Raw genomic sequence first — 15,533 nt, forward strand, 5'->3', positions numbered from 1 at the left:
AGCGCAAATTAGGTTTTCTAGATGTTTTCCTAGCCGCCCTTAGTTTTCTTTTTACTATTAAAATATATTGTAGCTTCAAAGACAGTTCAGTTTTTAGATTTATAAAATTACAAACTTTGTCTATTATTTCTCTCTAGTGGATTCCAGAACCCTATTACGTTGTGGATTTAAAGGAACCCTCATGGATTTGAGATTTTTATTCAGAAGCAAACGTGTTTAGTCTCTTTTTCCATTCAAAAAGCAACATGTTTGTTTTCTTATAGCTTCCACGACATCAATCTTTAAAACTTATTGTATGGGGAGATTTTGAAAAAATATGCTTGTTTGTTTGTAGGTACACTCTATGGCAAACTAGCAATAGGTTATGAGGTAGTCATCGTCTGAAATTAAAATAGTTTCTTCTGGAAGACTAATTGTTTGATGTAGAATATCTCCTTTTTTATTTTAATGTAATAATTTTAATTAAGTTAGTTCGAGTCCAAATCTTTTATCTTATTTTTTCAACACCATTCTATACTTTGCCAATAAAAAACTGCCACATCTCTACCTATTTAATTAACTTCTACCTAGTTCATCCCCACCACTACCTTGTGATCCTTGTGATCCCTACATAGTGCAGCGACTCTGCTATTTGCAGCGGAGTCACACCCTTATTGGTTCTTGCTTCCACATCTGCTCCTTTCTTTACAAGCAACTCTGTCACCTCCGCTTGTCCTGACTCCGCAGCACAGTGCAAGGCCGTGTACCCATCTTCAACTTTAGCATCAATATCAATACATTTCTCCACTAAAGCTCTCACTGCATCCAGTTTTCCTTTGAATGAAGCTCTATGCAGCGCTGTCCATCCATGTTGATCTCGCCCATTGATGGCCGCGCCGTTCTGAAGAAGCCTTTGTATTGTTCTTACTTCACCCTTTCGTGCAGCAACACATAGACTGTCTCCAAGTTTGAGGGCATCAAACAACCGATTATGCCCAAACTCGGCTGCAACATTGTAAGCAGATTTTCCAACCCGGTTTCTGATATCTTTGTTGGCTCCCTTGAGTAGTAAAAGCCTAACCATGTGTTCATCACCTAAGCTTGCGGCGATATGAAGAGGCGTGTCACCATCTCCACTATTACGAACATCAGCCGTTGCACCGTTTGCCAACAATAGCCTTGCGCAATCCCTTCTTCGCTCCTCCAATGCCAAGTGCAAAGCCGTGTTCCCATCCTTGTGAGTGCGTCCACATTAGCCCCCTTCTGCAATAGAAGCCTCAACACCTCCATGTGAACCCCTCTGGCCGCAAGGTGAATAGGGCCCCAAGTTGAGGACTCGGACCACTCTGTACTGGCTCGACAAGCCAATAATAGCTCCACTATCAAGGCTACTCCAGAGGCCGCTGCTGCTTCAAGTGGGCTAGACCCTGATCGACTTTGACCCTCCACGTCCGACTCAAATTCGAGGAGTAACTGGACCAGTTCGGGTCGACCTTGAGAAATGGCCAAGTGAAGTAAAGTTCGGCCATGCGCGTCAATGGAGTCTACCGCTTTCCATTCGGGATCACTCTTCTGAAGAACTTCTTTAATTTCATCCATATAACCATCTTCCACAAGTTGAGCCAAAACCGGGGAGCCAACGAACGTGATTTTGATGCCACTGTCTACAAAAACCTGTTTCTTCTTTGTAGTGAACCAGTCATTTGGGACAGCATCAAACATGGATGATGGCTTCTTAATGGTGGCACCTGGAACCACTACGCTACGTAAAAGGAAAGAGTCATCCCATTGAGGGAACGAATGGGCAAGATTGGAGCCTGGTGGGAGATGATAAACAATCTCAATGGTCAGCCTAGCCAGAGGAGATATAATCCCCGATTGTGGCCTCACTGTGTAACGGGTCTTGATCAATGGTTGAAGTCGAAAGGCGATGGGCATGGTGTGCATAACGTTGCGCAAGGTGATCTCGCCGTATCATTTCTGTCCGTGTTCAATACGAATTGGAGCAACGTTTGATGGCTCTAAGCTTATAAGCCGGTCCATCTTTGTTGTTTACAAAAACTGTTTGGAAAAGAGAAAGGGGTAGAGGAAGTGAAGGAGATCTAGGCTTGGTTGTTGGTGTATATTTAATCAAGGAAGTGAATGGTGAGGGCCGCCTTTCATGAGGGAGAGGCAAATGGGGTGTTAAAAACAATGCTGACTTGTTCTATTCGGCGTCCGAACTGTATAACCCAAAAGACTTGGAGAAAATTGGTCTTTGCCCATTTCACGTAAAAAAATCTAGCATTTTGTTCCATTTTTTAAACTAATTAGGAAAATGCCTTTATTTTGAAACTCGATTTTCTCAAAATCGAATTTCAATGTCACTATAAGGCTCCTTAAAATACCACAATAGGTATGAAGCAATCAAACTTAAATATAAAATAAAAACTTGCATGAAACTCGAGTTCATAGAGTTTGTGGTTCTAAAACGCTACTATAGGGTCCTTAAAATGCCACTATAGAGCTCTAGAATTTTTTTTTATTTTTATTTTTATAATTTTCAATTTGTTATAACTCGATTGTCCAAAAATCGAGTTTCAAAATAGAAGCATTTTCCTAATTAGTTTGAAAAATTGGACAAAATGCTAGATTTAAAAAAAAAAAAAAAAAAAAAAAAAAAAAAAAAAAAAAAGAAAAAAAAAAAAAGAAGGCAAAAGCCCATTTTCTCCCAAAAGACATAGTTGTACAAGTACAAGCAAAGTTTATTTCCAAGATGCCTCTACATATTAAGTCACTTTCATTGCGCCTTTTATATTAGTGTACAAATAAACAACCATTTTCTTCCTCTTAATCTACTCTGGCTTACATCAAATAATTACTTATTTTATGAAGTGGGATCAAGGTAGAAACCTCTTTCGCTGTCTTGATTGAACATGATAAGCTAATTCTTTAGATCGATCAAAAGAATTATAATAATGATACGGTTGTTTAAAAAACCCTTCTGGCCGTATATAGCTATGGTTTTCTTTATTAAAGTATATACTATTGTAGGAGTAATTAACAAGAATGAATAAAAAATTTGATGGAATATTATAGTGTACCATTAGCAACTCTTATCATTTGTTTGGCCAACAGTATAGCACAAAACCAACAGATTCGGTCAATACATAGCACATGCTGCTTTCTTATAACGAATGGTTATTTGTTTATCAATCTTAGTTATTTTGTTTCAATTAATTGCATCGGTCCCGTCCCTACTTTCTACTTGGAGCCATATGAGTTTCAGAATTGTAAGCTTGAGGTTGAGGGTATCCCTAAATTATATTTTCACTTTGCTCAAATCTTCCCTTGGACTTTGATTATGATGCAGCAGTATACAGGCCAACAAAAAATCATATCACTTGCATCAATACCCTAAAAAACAACACCCTTTTATTCTCAATAATAAAATGCTACATTTGATTGTCCGTATCTTGTAGAAAAGAAGTCTATAAATATAGCATTAAAAAAAAAAGAAAAAAGAAAAAAAAAGAAGAAAGATAAAATATCCACCAAAAAAAAAAAAAAAAAAAAAAAACAGATCTTCTACTAAAGATTTACATGCAAAACCAACCAACTCAATGGTATCTGGTGGTGAACTAAAAACGGAGCAAACTCCAATTCGTCCATGGGTGTCATCCAGGTCAAAAAGACAAGAATGACTATACCTAGTGAGATAGTCATCCATAAACAAGTGGGTCGTCCATGAGGAAAGCACATGGACGACTCCCAACACTTGGAAAAATTCCAAGGAAGTTTATCTACAAAAACTAGTAAATTGAACCATGTGTTATCATTCCAAGGCATGAGTAAGACCCCGGTTCATCACTATATCTTCCTACTGGGTACTTAACTTCCAATGACAATTATAGAAAATAAAGATGAAATATGATAACCTATAGCGATTGTGGAAGTTATCCTTGAACCTTCTGACTTCCTCAAATATAAGGGAAGTTACAAATCAAATAACCGCTTCAAGAGTACACTATATAAACACCCATTCAGACTAGATGAAGGTAAGTTGGACATATCTTCTCTAAAGTTGGAACTCTAGATTTTGAGAGAGAAACTAATTTAAGCATCGGAGCGTTCTTGACCGGTCAACCCCGGTCACCTTTTGATCGTGCGTTTGTCTTTTCAAGCCTTCCAAATAACCATCATTCCATTAAAGCCGGGAGCATTCAGCCTACTGATTTTCTTCCCATCATCAGTATCCACATTCACTTTTTTAGTTTTTTGCAAATACAATTCACATAGCAGCTACTAAAAAAGCTACAGTAATAAACCATATCATCTACTAAAAAAAAAAGGGTTCAAAGTACCTATCCTTAGTTGCCAAGAGAATTGGACAACCTGTGACGAGTTGATTCTATTGTAATGAACAGAGTGCCCCAATTGTATGATAGTTTCCTAGTTGGCTTCCTTATCTCACAACTAATAATGGTGGCTCTAGTTTCTAGAAATGCCACGTAATTGGCCTTGCTTATAAGAAAGATGGCCAATAGAAATTAGGGATGACAAAATTGGACACAACCTGCGAACCTAACACGACACGACACAAAATTAGCATGTAATGGGTTGAGACTTAATGGGTTTGTGTCATATTTAGGTTGACATAACTGACCCATTTAATAAACGGGCTGGGTTAGTGTTCAACCCATGGAAACTGTTTGACCCATCTGACCCGTTTTATTAAATAACATTTTACCAATATACCTTCAAACCCTAGGTATATAAACTTATGCTTGTATATAAACTCATGACTGACCCATTTAATAAACGGGCTGGGTTAGTGTTCAACCCATGGAAACTGTTTTACCCATCTGAACCGTTTAATTAAATAACATTTTACCAATATACCTTCAAACCCTAGGTATATAAACTTATGGTTGTTGTGGTTTACTTTCTTTGACATATTGTGATTGATTATTGTGATATTAAGATATGCTTTAGTTTTGAATGATTATTTGTGATACAGTTATTTGTTAGTTTTGAATTTTATATTAAAAATATTTATTTGTTTGTTTTTTCATTTTGATAAAATCTAATAAATAGGTCGACATGACTAACCCATTTAATAAATGGGTCGTGTTAGGGTTGAGGAATCTTGACCCATTTAATAAACATGTCGGGTTAGTATATGTTGGCCCATATAATCAGATACTCATGAGTTGACACGACACGAACCCAACACGTAAATATGAATTGCCATCCCTAATAGAAACTAATAACAGAAAAAGGGAAGTGGAAGAAAAAACAAGAAATACGACTCCCACACTAAAATAACAAGCAAACCCTCAAGGAAAAACCAATGGAATATAGAAAATTCACACCCAAAAAAAAGTACCAACAATACAGGGCTGAAGAACACTCATTACTCAATGAAATTACTAAAAGAAATACAGTATAACAAGTGGTGGCTCCAATTTTCTAGGGGGGTCAATAAGAAACATAAATTATACCAATTAAAAATTTTAATATATGACATCACCAAAAAAAAAAAAAACACACACACACACACAAATACATGAAGTTTTTTAATTGCCTTCTACGAGTTTCATATTTTAAAATCGTTGCATGATATTTTTCATTTTCAATCTTACGAGTTAAATCTCTTTCAATGTACACAGCTAAACAATCATTCATTCACTGATCACCTATTTGATTGATTTATTTCAAAATTGTTAAGATTTAAATGAGTTTTTTCTAAGGTTTAAGATTAGCAATTTTCTACCTTTGTTAGTTTTTTTTCCTTTTTTTTTTTTTTTTTTTTTTTTCCTTTTTTGGTTTAAAAAAGCCAAGATATTGCTAAAAGGATCATATTCAAACTTATTTTAAGTAGACTTAAAAAATTTTAGGATCATGGGGTTCAAATTTTTATTTTAAGAGGGTCAAAATAAAAAATAAAAAAAGTTTAAAATTATATATAATTTTTTAAAATTTTTGCCAGTTTAAGGGATTCATTTGATTCCCCTGGGCTTTAAGAAGCACTGCACTTGATGAGTATATAACACAAATAATTCTGAATAATAATCCCTCTCAATCTAATATCATTAATGGTAGCCAAACAACTAGAAATAGTCTTTAGAACAGCCTTCGAAGCATGGGAGAATTAAATTGGTACATGGTTCCCAAAACATTGAAGAAAAAAAAAAGAAAGAAAATAAATGGTATTATATTTCCCACAAACAACAGCTTTCAAAATTAACTAATTAAAGACATTAGGATTTGAAATATTGACTAAATAGATATTGTAGGACCAGCCTTAATGGGCTTTGAATAACAGTACTAGCTTCAGATAACTAGGCTTGATTTGGGCCTCCTAGTCTAGACCATAGGATTCCTATATTTGGGCTTGTAGGACAACAAGGGTTGTTGGGTCTACTGGTTTATTGGATACTCCCGTGTCAATCTTTCTAGATTGGAAAAGACTTGACTCTGAGTCTAGATTGTTTGTCTTCATCATGGAACAAAGAGAGGTCAACTAGCTTCAAATTTTTTTATACTCTATAGTGGTAAGGCAAATCAGCCTTAGGCTTGAGTTTAGCGTACTTGCCTTGATCTATTGGATGTCCAATGATTCTTTTCCATCCCTTTATTTTCAACAATAAGTGCGGAACCATTGAACCAATATGCTACTTACCAATCTTTTCTCACTCATGATAAACCTTGCTGAATGAATTCTAATTTGTAATTTGTTATAACATACATCACATGAAACCAAGGTTAAGAACAAATCAACATATTCATCCATTAATTCTCAATTCCCATCTTCACACAATTGTTGAGGTTTTATCCTTGTAAGCAATGGACTGCTTTGAATTACTTCAGGACAAGGAGCCTTAATCTCCATTGATGGACCAAAATCAACATCAAGTTTATTATTAGTACTTAAATATTTGTCAACCCAAGAAAATCAAGATACAATGTTTTGTTCTCGGTTTGTCATTTGTCAAAATTTTGACCTTAACAGCCATAATTTATAAGCTTATTAAATTACATGATGTCGTGTCATTGGTGTGATTGATAGTAAGTGAAGCTTGTTGATGCTCAGTTTTGGAAGCCCAATAGAAAGAAGAAGCCCAGCAACATGGGCAGAAAAGAGTTAATAAGTGGATAGAAAAACTATTAAGCCCAAGCGGCAAGAAAAATAGATCACAGGCCCATGAAATAAACAGATGGGCCTAAAGGAACCCGAAGAGAGAGAAGTAGCAAACCCATGGGCAATATGTGATGTAGAAAAGTGAGAATAGGCCACGGCAAGCCTGAAATAATGCAAGCAAAGAAAGTAAAGGGTTGATGACAAGTCCATGAGCCCCAAGGATGAAGGATTAGGTAATTGGGCCAACGTAGCCCAAAGGAGTTAGTAAAAACCCATTGGAACGCAGAGTTAGGAAAAGGGCCAAGAAAGCCCAAGGAAAGCAAATGGGCTAAGGATGCCCAAGAGGAAATAAATGGGACACAGGAGCCCGCAAGTAATGTAATAAAAAGCCCAATGACCATACTGAGTCATTGAGAGAAGAACAAGTAGCAGGCCCAAAGAAACCTAGCAGGCTTGGGTCAAATGACATCACAGCAGAAATGGCAGAATAGTGTAGCGAGAAGTGGTAGCAAGACTGCAGAAAGGAGCAAAAGAGTGGGCTAAAGAAGGAAAAGCCCACAATCAAACAAAGTCCAACACCTAAGGGGAGCAAAACTAAAGAAAGGGAAATCAGAAAACAGCTCATGCCATAAGAAGTCAAGGATGGATAGCAGAATGTGCAAAGAAGCCTCCAGACCACGGCAAACGCAGCGGGCAAGTTTTGGACACACACAAAAGTTGAGCACGCGCAAGGCCTAAACTTCACCAGCCTGTACCTAGCCAATACAGGAGGTGGTGGGTTATGGGTCAGAGGTAAAAGGGTATAGTCTGGCGGTGGGGAGAGGGAAAAACTTATTTTGGGGTTCTTGTTCACGCTCTTTTGGGGGAAATGTCCTGCTGGGATGACATACCGCCCAAAAGAAGTAAGGATAAGTTGGAACCACTAGGTGCATGCCATGAGGGATGGAGAGAGAGAGAGAGCACCCACACCGTAGCAGGTAAGAGTGTCACGGTAAACAAAAGAACAAAATAGTCTTCTTTGTCTGGTGTTGAGGAGTGGCATGGCCAGCACAGACAAGTGGTGCTAGCTAAGCGGTTGACAAGCCAGTGGTGGTCGGTAAAGACACCTAGTGATGCCGTTTGGGTTGAAAAATGCAGGTATAACTTATCAACGGACAATGACGACAATATTTCACGACATGATGCATCAAAAACTAGAGGACTATGTGGATGACATAGTGGTAAAATCAAAGAAGCGAGAAGAACACGTCCAAGTGTTGAAGAAGGCATTTGAGAGGTGTAGGACTTTCAAACTAAGGATGAACCCCCTCAAGTGTGCATTTGGAATGTCCTCGCGGAAATTTTTGGGTTTCTTGGTTCACAGCAGAGGAATAGACGTGGACCCGGCCAAAGCTACAGCCATAGCAACCATGAAACCTCCAACCACAGTAAAGTAGTTGAAGAGTTTCTTGGGGAAGGTCTCATATATCCAAAGATTCATCCCTGGATTGGCATCAATTACTTTTGCTTTCGGCAAATTACTCAAGAAGGGGTAAAGCTTTCAGTGGGGAGAAGCATAACAGACGGCCTTTAAAAGGCTACAATAGATTATGATGAACCTCCCTACTGTGCAAGTACCAATCCACAAGAAGCCATTGTTGCTCTACCTAGCCACCAACTAGTATGCCATAGGTGCATTGATCGCCCAAAAGGATGGAGGTGGCATTGAGCAACCAGTTTACTACATCAACCATGCTCTAAAAGATACAAAAACTCATTACCCAAGGGCAGAAAAGGCATGCCTGGCTATCGTGTATGCTTCGCAAAGGCTATGCCATTATTTCTTGGCTTACAAAGTGTGGCTTATGACTAACTTCCATGCGATCAAGGCTTTGTTGTGGCAACCGATTCTCTCTGGCAGAATATCCTAGTGGTTATTACAATTATCTTAGTACGACCTGAAAGCAGAAATGCCCAAGGCAGTAAAGAGCCAGGCTATAGCAGATTTGTTGGCATAGTTTCCAGAAGAAGAGGAATTCCCTCTGGATGATGAGGTCCCAGGGGAAGTAGCCATGGCAGAAGAAGTCAAAAAGTAATGGGTAATGAAATTTGATGGGTCTTCTACCACCCAATCAGGAGGAATGGGAGTAGTTTTGTATCATGAAGAAGACAAGGTTGTGGCACTATTATTCAAATTAGAATTCCCCTATTCAAACAAAACGGCAGAATATGAAGCCTATCTAACTAGGCTAGTCACAGCCCTCGAAATGGGAGTCAAGCATTTAAGGGTAATGGGTGATTTGAACCTAGTGGTCTGCTAGACCAAAAGAAGCTTTTCCTTAAAGGAACCCAGCCTAGCCCCATACAGAGTAATGGCTCAGAAGATGGAGGAAAAGTTTTTGACCTTTGAAATAGAACACATTCCAAGGAACAAAAACCGGTTTACAGATGCCCTGGCCGTATTAGGCTCACAAATAATTTTCGAAGGAGATAGCACTAGGATAGAAGTCAGCAAGAGGAAAGAGTCTATTATTGAGATGTTGAAGGAAAGGTTCCAAGAGGAATAGTGTGAAGGTGACTGGTGAATTCCCATAAGGGAGGCCTTGATGAAAGAAGAAGACACTGCAAAACTAAAGGTGCTAAAAGACTACGCCCTGGTAAAAGGAGAATTGAACCGTAGGACGCTAGGCGGGGTCTTGTCTAGATGCGTAGGGCAGGAAGAGGCCCAAAAAAAGTTAAAGGAAGTGCATGACAAGACTTGTGGATCCTGCAAAGAGATCAACCTTTATCGCAAACTCCGGAGGGCAGGCTTCTATTGGCCAAATATGGGTAAAGACACAGATTAAGTCCAAACCAAATCTGAGACCTGCCAACTTGCAGCAGACAAAGAGGAAAGTTACGCTATGTTCACCATCGAAGACTAAAGAAGTCCATTTACACAGTACTTAACAGAAGGTATCTTGCCACAAAAGCACAATGAAAGATACAAGCTTAAGAGGTTGACAACGCGTTACTTTTTACATAATGCAGTCTTTTTCAAGAAAGGGTATGATGGAGATCCCTTAAGATGTCTGGGTCCTGAGGAAGCAAAAGAGATGATAAAAGAAGTGCATTCAGGACAGTGTGGGGAACACCAGGGGAAGAAAAAGCTTTACAGATGCCTGCTGCAAATGGGTTACTATTAGCCCACCATGAAAAAAGATACAGCATAATTTGTGAAAAAATGCCACAGTTGCCAAGTACAAGCCAACCTGATTCACACTCATCCACAAAACTTACATAGCATGGTCACGCCATGGCCCTTCCACACTTGGGGGCTTAATTTGGTGGGACTAGTTAACCCACAATCGCGTGGATACATATGGATCCTAATGGCTATGGAATACTTCACAAAATGGGCAAAAGCAGTGCCACTCCGTAAAGCCACAAGAGGAGGAGTAACAAACTTCATCAAAAAAAATATAATTGTGAAGTTTAGGGTACCCCACAGGGTTATCAGTGACAATGGCACACCCTTTGTCAACAGTGATAAAGGAAGATGTTGGAATTCTACCAAGTCAAGTACCATCGTTCATCGCCCTATTACCCTCAAGGAAATGGGCAAGCAGAGGCGACAAACAAGACCCTCATAAAGATCATCAGCAAAATGAGCCAAGAGTATATAGGAGGATGGGCGATGCATCTGCCAGACGCTCTCTAGGCCAATAGAAATTCGCCAAAGTCATCCATAGGGTTTTCACCTTTTTCATTGGTAAACGGGACAAAGGTAACGAGCCCGGCAGAAGTAATGACTCCATCTTTGAAAATTATGCAGATGCGGGAGAAGGAAAAAGAACAAGAGGTCTTTGCGATAGAAAGGTATAAAGACCTAGAAAGGCTTGATGAAAGAAGGGAAGAGGCCCAAGAACGCAGCCGCAAATATAGGCAAAGGATGACTAAAGCCTATGGCAAAATGACTAAAGAGAGAGTGTTCGCGGAAGGGCAACTTGTGTGTTAAAGGTAACAGATTATGTCAGGCGAGGCATGGCAAGACCATCTAAGTTTGCGCCGAAATGGGAGGGACCCTTTGTAATAAGAGAGGCACATCCAAGTGGGTATTACCATTTAGCCCAGATGGATGGTAAGGACCTGATAGATCCTATCAATGGGAAGTGGTTGAAGCGTTATTATGCTTAAGAAAAGAAAAGAAAAGAAAAAAAAGAGGTCATGTAGTTATCCCTTTTGTTCAATGAGTTTTATGTTCCATTTTTTTTTTTTTTTTCCTTTAAGTGACTATGTCACAAGACAAGATTGTAATGTGCTTTTATGAGTAAGCAATGAAAATGTACAAAGTATTATAAAAGCATTCTATGTCATAGCAATAGCAAAAGCAGTAACAAAGTGTAGCATCATAGTTACAAACCCAAACTGTGGCAGAACTTGCCAAATAAGTGCTATAGGAAACATAAAGTGTACTTGATGGGGTAATAAGAGAAGGAAAAAAAAATGGGGAACTACACCATCATCAATGAAGCCCAGAAATAAGGGGCTGATCTCCAAAATGGTTGGATCCACCAATGCTGGAAAGAAGACACTCACGACGACTCTCCAAGTCAGCCACCTCCTTCCTCAAAGCCTCGATGCGTGTATCAATGACATCAACAGCAGGCTGAACCTTTCTCATAAAGAAGGCTCGGGCAATCTCACAAAGATGATCTAGAATGAACTTCACAGCAAAGCCCACGCTAACAAGCTCCTGAACCGCAGCCCTCTACTACAGGATCCTCTCAGTGGAGACAATATCAACAAAGTTGTGCTTAATTTCACTCATCACACTCCCCAACAGTTTCAAAAAGTGTTGTCTGGCAGAATGGCCAAGGCGGAATCCTTGCATAAAGTCACCACGGCTACTGTAGACCGCCTCCAAATGAGGAGCACAATCCTCGGGAACTCTAAAGCCATGAAAGTCTACATAAGGAGGCCTAGAACCCCAGAAGTCTGCAGGATCAAGGTCATTAACCTTAGGCTAATCAAAACAAGCAAAGAAGGCTGCGGCCTCACTCACAGGGTCCAGAACTGTGGTAGAACTGCTGCCCACCTCAAACTAAGAAGGAGTAGTGGGAAGTGGACCTATCAAGAAAACATGAAGCATGGTGTGAGAAACTATGAGATAAGGAGAACGAACTCCCAATGAAGAAGTGAAGAAAGAGATGAGGGAAAGAAACATACCAGTACCCGTAAGAGTAGGGGCTATGGAAATAGCAGGAACTGGTGCTATGGGAATGACAGAAACTGATACAGTAGGTACGGCAGAAACTGGTGCTGAAGGTATGGCAAAAATAGGTGTTACAAGTGCAGCAGGAGAAGTGGTTGTAGGCATATCTGTGTCTACTGCAACCCCTGACTCCTCAAAGGTATCTGCAATCAGAGGAATGGACATGCAAAATAAAGGAAGACCACAGCAAAGGGGTGACATAGATACATATGTATAAAAACGAGATAACAAAAAAAGAAAGAAGGGAGGAGGAAACTTAACAAGATAAAGAGACATATACCCATGAATTTGGCCTCATGCTCAGCATTTTCCTCTTCCTCAAAATCAGAAACCCTCTTCTTCATGGTAGGCTCGTCATTAGGATCCTCAAGAACGTCCTCAGATCTCTCAGAAGATAGTCTGCGTTAGGTCTGCGTGTGGCAGAGCTTGGTATGGAAGAAGGGGTAACCACCAAAGAAGAGCCATCCTTCATGACCTGAGATAGAGCGGCGAAGGGATCACTGGTAGAGATAACGAGAGGTGTGGCAGAAGAAGCAACCTCAGTCTAAACAACAGCAGGAGGAATGGTTCCCTCATGGGGAGTAAGTGTCTCGGCAGGAATGGGAGCAGTCTCACTAATCCCCTCCGTATAAGTACCCTTACCTATGGGTACCGACTTAGTGGAAGGGATAGGAGCCTCAACAGGAACTCCCTGTGCAGCAGCAGGAGGGGCAGGAGTTGCGGCCTCAAACACCACATCAACCCCATCAAAAAAACCTTCCATAGGTGTGCCCATGGAGGCAGAAAGCTCCTCAGCCGTGGGGTGGTATAGAGAGATAGGCTCAGGCTCATCTTGGAAAAAAAAATTAGGAACAAAGGAATCCGTAACTAGCGATGATGTTGAAAGGGAGATGAGACAACCAACGGCATATGACAGAGGAAATATGGGCTAAAGAGAAGAAAAAGAATGAAGAAAGGAAGGAGACATACCTCAAACTCTGACTCATCAAGTAATATGGGACGGGTGGCAGATAAATCCACCTTATGCTTAGACTGCAAAAGAAAAGAAAGCAAAAGACAAAGATGAAGAGACGAGTTAACAAGTGTATGAGGGTTAACCACACGAAAGCTCTATAAAAAAAATTAAAAAAAAAAAAGAAGAGCAAAGTTAAAGATAACATACTCTCCGTAGATAATAATAAAAAAATAATAATAAAAAAAGCAAAGGTCTTTCTCTTACTACCTCGTGTCCTACTGGAAGGGGGAGCATTCGTAGATAGCCGTGAAGCAGTGAACTTAGACTTGCTGGCAGTGGGGCGCACGCTAGAACGGGTATAGGCAGAAGGAGGAGGAGAGCCCTCTAAAACTATATTACCTACAGGAGGGAGGCCACTTTCAAAAGGTACAACGTTTGAGCAAGCCTTAGAAGGATCATCACCCTTTTTTGCAGACTTAGGCTTGGCAGAACTTTTCCTACCTAACACGAGAATGTTTATCACCTTTACCTTCTTTTCCCAACCCGTGGGATAGTCACCGACATGCCATAACCATCCTTTATCCTCCTTAACCCACTCAAAAATGGCAGACCGATTCTGCTTCCTAGCATATGCCAACACAGATTTAGAGGGTAGAAGCAGCCGAGGTTGGCTGAAATGACCGCACTATGCCCGTCAGGAGGAATAAGAGAAAAACCCCGACTACCCATCAATTCCTGCTCAAATGAAGCCATCACAACTTGCCAGTATCCGTGCATAGCAAGAGTACAAATGCCCTCTCTCTGTGAGCTTGGGATAGTAACCACAGTAAAACACTTGCTCCAGAACTCAAAGGCAGCATGCCGCAGGAATGGTCGAATGGAAGTGGGAGACTCCATAAGAGAAGAGAGATCATCAGGGATATCCTAATCTAGCCCGAACTGTCTTCTCACCCTATTGGCAGGATAGTGCACAAACCTAATGCCCTCGTCAGCCAGATAAGGCAACCACCTAGCATTGGTGGCTGCCAAGTAATCCTTCTCTCCTCGAAATCAGTCAATGTGGTGGTGGTCTCGGCAGTGTCAACAAATGGACCTATAACAGAATCTGCGCATGTGTAACCTGTACTTACGATCCTGTAAGCTCTCCAAGAAAACCCAACTCCTTTATCAAAGAACTCAATAGCAAAATGATAAATTGGCTTTAAACCAACCCAACGAAAAGCCAATGGAAAGTCAAACTCAAATCTACCACAGAAATCAGAAATGACTCTCGAGCACGACTGATACTTCTCCTTAGCAAAATGGACGGGCCTACACTTCACCAAGTGCCTGGCACAACACTCATACAACAAGTGCTACAAAATAGTACTGTGAATAGAAGAAGTGACTATGTGCCAAGAGCCTGCCTAATTCTCATCGCTCCACAAAATGTCTAACTGAACATACAAATGTCCCAAAAACATGGGAGCCAATGGCAGACTTATCCCGCAAATATCTTAATAGCTAATAAAAAATATAAAGGCTTCACAGCACAGTGGGGATGAGAGCCAAAGATAAACTTACAAAGGCAGAGCGTGATGAAGGTTAATCAAGTAGATCATTTCACAAGAATATGAATCAAAGCTAATATATAATTTTGTTTGATAATAAGCTCAAACTCAATTTATATTCGAAATAAAATTGAAGTGGGAAGTACATGAAAAGAAACAAATAGTTTTAATTTTGGGATATATCAAATTCCAGACTTTTAAATGATATTCTTTAAACCCTCATTAGGGGGTTTAAAGAATCCTATATATTTAGATTAGGCTAGAGTAGAATTTCTATCTTGTATTGAAAAAAAAAATCCTATTTATTAAAAGCTTGAGAAAAAAATGTTTCAATTAAAAGTATAGTATGCCTTCTCCAAAAAAAAAAGTATAATATGAGGTTATCCTTAGGGTATTTGTTAATAGATCATTTAAAAAAAATTAATACCACTTTCATGATAAATATAAAAGATATAAAAGAAATTAGTTAATTTTTATTTAGGCATAAAAAATTGCTAAAATTATTTTATAAATCAATTACGGGCATTCTTAACTTACCCCTAATGTTTTTTATATAGTAAAAAGGTTTTCGTGGATTGTGGAAAACGAAATGAAGAAGGTGGACATAATTTTTTTTTTTTCAAAATAATACCAATTTTCATATAATTTTGTTAGTTAGCATCGTTTCCAAACTATTTAAGAAACTAACATCTC

General features: G+C 39.4%; 1 pseudogene; it reads right to left on the reverse strand.

Annotated features, from left to right (window-relative positions):
* Nucleotides 1–583: 583 nt before the first annotated feature.
* LOC115951695 lies at nt 584–2,022 on the reverse strand (annotated as a pseudogene).
* Between the last annotated feature and the right edge of the window lie 13,511 nt (nt 2,023–15,533).

This window comes from Quercus lobata, chromosome 7, assembly GCF_001633185.2.
Source record: "Quercus lobata isolate SW786 chromosome 7, ValleyOak3.0 Primary Assembly, whole genome shotgun sequence".
Taxonomy (NCBI): domain Eukaryota; kingdom Viridiplantae; phylum Streptophyta; class Magnoliopsida; order Fagales; family Fagaceae; genus Quercus; species Quercus lobata.